The sequence below is a fragment of the Cucurbita pepo genome, unplaced genomic scaffold (assembly GCF_002806865.2).
Source record: "Cucurbita pepo subsp. pepo cultivar mu-cu-16 unplaced genomic scaffold, ASM280686v2 Cp4.1_scaffold000772, whole genome shotgun sequence".
NCBI classification, from domain to species: domain Eukaryota; kingdom Viridiplantae; phylum Streptophyta; class Magnoliopsida; order Cucurbitales; family Cucurbitaceae; genus Cucurbita; species Cucurbita pepo.
The window spans coordinates 1-5,000 of record NW_019646985.1 but is presented as its reverse complement, the minus strand read 5'-3'; the positions used below and the strand labels follow the sequence as shown (position 1 = coordinate 5,000).

General features: G+C 38.7%; 1 non-coding gene across 1 annotated transcript; it reads right to left on the bottom strand.

Annotated features, from left to right (window-relative positions):
- Positions 1-2,304: 2,304 nt before the first annotated feature.
- TRNAF-GAA lies at positions 2,305-2,377 on the bottom strand. The gene has a single exon. It is a non-coding gene; the product is annotated as a tRNA-Phe (tRNA).
- Positions 2,378-5,000: the final 2,623 nt, after the last annotated feature.

Here is a 5,000-nt window from a genome sequence, read left to right as displayed (position 1 = left end):
ACGAGACATGTAGCGAAAAGCAAACAAACTCAAGTAGGTGATTCGGTAAAAAACAATGAATTTCAATTCGAATCGACTAATCCGGTATACTTGTTACATTGATAGGAGTACGTTTGTTTATCTTTCTGCTTTCCGAATATGAGATTTTCTGGGTATTTCTAATAATAGAAAGTCTTATTCCGAGGCATTTCTTCTTTCTGTAGTTTTAGCCCCTCTTAGCAAAGTTTCGAGAAAGTTTCGAGTTATGAATCGGTAATAGATAGAACCAATGGGCGATGCGATGCTTGGGTACAATTTCTAATCTGTTATTATTGCTCTAGTTTTTGTTGTTTTTGATGTTGAAACGGTTCTTTCTTGATCCTTTATCCATGGGCAATGTTGATGTATTAGGGTGTCTTTATAGAAGCTCTCATTTTCGTGCTTATCCTATCCTAATTGTCGGTTTAGTTTATGCATGGCGAAAAGGAGCATAGGAATTGAGACTGTTATTCATTCCTGTTTCCCTTACTTGATCGAACAACCCAAACTTCAGCTTCAGTTATTTCAACTACATCAAATGATCTTTCCTTTCTTTCAAATGGGTCAAGACTCTCCTGTTTATGGCCGCTTCTCTATGGTACCTCTTTCTTGTTGCTTCATTGAATTCGCTTCTAGGTTCAGGATTCGACTTTGATCCTTATGGACTGGTACCAAGATCTAGTCCTAGCCAGGCGGACTTTTCACAGCGGGTACGGTAACAATGAAAATGGCTCCTTCCTTCTTTAGTCAGACAGATTCTATGAGCAAATGCCTGAACCAATATATGTTCTTGCTATAGGAGCATGTACAATTACAGGGGGTTCGTTCAGTATCAGTAGTTCAGTTCGTAAACTCTTGTTGAGTCTTTGTTTACTGTTCGGGGATAAGTTAATTCAATTCCTGTGTGTATTTGCCGGCCACCTAAACCCGAGGCTGTTATAGTATAGATGCAATAACAAAACTTCGTCCAGTCAGAAAAGAAAGAAAGAAATCCATGAAGGAAGATCGAATTCAGTCTCAAGAGGAGAATCGGTGTACTACTACCAACCACAAATTGCATCTTGGCCCAACCAAGTACTCATACTGGAAATTACGATCAAGGATTATTCTATCAACCATCATATACTTAATGGATCATCCCTCCTGAAACAACTCTTTTCAAATACAAAAGTCAAGTGCAGGCAGTATCTTCCTACGAATTAGTGAATTAGGGGAAGTAGTAAGTATACAAATGTACAGAATAACAAAGAACGTAAATGGGAAAGACTTTTACAAAGAAAAATACAAGTGTGGGAGATAAAAAGGGTCATTTGTCTTCTTGGCTAGTCAAACATTGATTGGTTCATAGATCTTTGTTTGGGTTTCGGAATAGAGACTTTACAAATCAAGCCCGAGGAGTGGCATTCCATTGCAGGCATTTTCTATGTATATGGTTACCATTATCTACCCAATGTGCTTATGATGTAGCACCAGGCGGACTGACTGTTAGCTAGTGTGTATCACCTTACGAGATGAGAGTATGGTATAGATCAACCGGAAGAGGTAGGCATCAAATTGCCGCAAGGATCAATCCTAGGAATTCCGTCTCTTTTCTTTCTGGGTTTGGAAAAGAAAGTGCAGATTTTCCAGAAAGGGAATCTGATGATATGTTGGGAATTGCTGATGATAATCATCCACGGCGTCAGCGTATCTTAATGCCTGGTGGGTAGGATGGCTGGCCCTTACGTAAGGATTCTATTGCCCCCAATGTCGAATGAATGACAGATACTGATTTGGGATGAGCCGAGCTAATAGGATGTGAACTAAATGAGTTCTACATAACTATGTATCACGCATACATATATCACTTAGATGTGCTTTAGAAAGTCACGTAGGGGGAAATGCAGAAATCTAAGAAAAATACATGAAAAGAGAAGAGGATTCTATTTCGACTGGATCGGAGATGAATCTTGGCCATTCCCGCCTTTCAACCAACTAACGAACTAATTGAACCTTTCCAATATGTATATAAGTCTTAATTGAACGTGAGGAGACAGAGAACAAAAAGAAGAGGAAACAAAAGCTGCTAATTCTTTTCACATATCGATATCCATCCAGCCCTTACATATTGATATATCTCTCCTTCCTCTTTATCTTGACTTGTGTATTTGACTCATCTATAAATAGAGTAACAAATATATATATAGTATTGTTAAAGGGTATATTGCCAGACATCATTCAGTAACGGTTTCATAATCTATTTGATTAATTAATCCGTAGAATAGATAGACATACAAATTCATGATTTGCCAAGAACCAGATTTGAACTGGTGACACGAGGATTTTCAGTCCTCTGCTCTACCAACTGAGCTATCCCGGCCATTTCCTACACATTCTCCGTATTTCTCTTTTCATAGCAAACAAAGGGGTGAGACGAAGATTTGGAGTGCTCTACCAACTGAGCGATACTAGCCATTTCCTACACATTAGCCTTATTGTCAATAGCGGATTTGAACCGGTAGAGGATTTTGAGTCCTCCGCTCTACTAACTGAGCTATACCCTCCCCTCTATTTCTGACACATTATCTTTCTTTCTTTTCATAGATGCCTTTTATGTCAAATGCAAATAAGAACAAAAGGGTATTCCAAAGTCAGATTTGTTGAAGATCCACGAAATGGCATTTCAGGGCTTGCTTGGATAAGCCTTTTGAAGTTTCAGTACAGTAGACAGTATTCAGTATTGTTCAATTGGAATGATGAACAACGGGGATTCCTCGCGCAAGGATGTGAGTCCGGGTATGATAGATAATATACATTACAAGTCTTGTGTGATAAGAAATCCAATTTCCCCGCTCAAATAGGCTTGCTTGTTCAAGAGTTGAATGAAGGAGAAAGATAACGAATTGTGAATTGCTACTGAAAGGATAAATAATGAAAGAGGCCAACGAACGGACCTTTTTAGTTAGGGTTTTGGGGATGGAGGGCCTTGAACGAACGAACCCTCACTTGAAAGTCGACGCATTTTCCTCTTACTATCAATTTCCATTTTAGTCGGTATTGACATGTAGAATGGGACTCTATCTTGATTCTATTCGCATCTGATTAATCAGTTCTTCAAAAGATCTATCAGACTATGATAGAGTAAGATATTCATTCCAGTTGTCATTCATCAATATAGGATGAATTCCTTTACTAACGCAACGTAGTCAACTCCATTTGTTAGAACAGCTTCCATTGAGTCTCTGCACCGTAGCCCTTTTTCTTTTTGTTTTCGGAAAAAGGATTTGGCTTGGCTCAGGATTGCCCTTTTTTCATTCCAGGGGTTCTCTTCATTGGAAAGTTCTCACTTAGTAGGTTTCCATACCAAGGCTCAATCTAATTAAGTCCGTAGCGTCTACCGATTTAGCCCCACTCTTTTAAGTCAGATTAGTATCTCATTATATTCTGTCCTTCCCCTTTTTCTTTCATTTGTATGTATTATGCTGGAACCCCTGAAGTCATTATCATACCTCTTCCTCCTATTTTCTTTCTTGTCTATCTTCTTTGCTTGTCTATCTTCTACCCTTGTTTGGTCCGATCCAAAATGATTCTATCCTATCATTTCTCTATCTGCAATTCAATATAGATATATAGACATATCCATTTACCCCTCTTTCTATTATTAGTGAAATTCATAATACTTAAACGTAACCGGTCTGTCTCCTCCTTTTGTCGTCTTAGCTTCCAGCTTTCCGAATGAAAAGAAACGACTTCTTCCCCTTTTTCAAAGGGCACCGATCACCATGTCGTAGGAACTTCCTATTATGAATGAAAATGGACAAGAAAGGAACTCTGCCTTTTGTGTATCATATACGGATCCTATTGTATCTGTATAAAGTCATCTAATTAGTCTTTGTTTTGTCGTACAATACTTTCTTTACTGGATTTAGCTTCCGTTATCATTCTGATATTTATTCGTTTTCTTATTTAGGTTTATGAAATGGAAAGAAAGGAGTCTTTATGTCGCGTTACAGAGGGCCTCGTTTCAAAAGAAGAATACGCCGTCTGTCTGTCTGGGGGCCGGGACTAACTAGTAAAAGGCCCAAAACCGGAAACGATCTTCACAATCGCGTTATGCTCGCCGGAAACAAAGGAAAGGATCCAGGGGTGGGTCAAGTTTACAATTACTTGAAATTTGGATAACATCCCCGGGGCTTCGACTATTCCTCAAGCCCGCCAATTAGTTAATCATAGACATATTTGAGTTAATGGTTCTATAGTGCATATAGATAGTTATCGTTGCAAACCCCTATTATTACAGCAAAGGAAGGATGAAAACAAATCGAGAGCACTGATTCCAAATTCTCTTTCTTCATCCCCCCGCTTCAGGAATTGCCAAAACATTTGACTCCTCAGCCATTGCAATAGAAAGGATTAGTCAATCAAATACTAGATAGTAAATAAATGGGTCAGTTTGAAAATCACTCGTTGTAGTATTCTCGGCAGACTGAAACCTAACTAAAAAACAAAGGTTCGGACAATTTCCTCCTACCCTTCGCCGAAGTCTAAGTAAAGAAAGAGACCGAAGGAAAGGAAGGTTTTGATACGGAAATTAGTCTATCATTCATCTATCATTCAAAGGTATAACCAGTGGAATAAGACTATCCATTGTTAGTTGATTTGATACATTGGGGTCAGTCACTCACATTGTTGAATTAGTACGGAAAGAGAGGGATTCGAACCCTCGGTAAACAAAAGCCTACATAGCTGTTCCAATGCTACGCCTTCAACCACTCACTAGGCCATCTCTCCTACAGAATGATTATGGCCCAGAAACCGAGTTAATAGGGAGTCAGTCATATTCCATTTTCTTTTTCACTATCTTTAATGGATACTTTTAGCTCATGATTCTATTTAGTTTTTTAAACCCAAACTATGATTCCGGGCAAAAAGAAACAATTTGAATATCGAGAGGGGGATTTCAGAATGAATCCGTTATGTCGTACTATTCCTTTGTTTGTGGG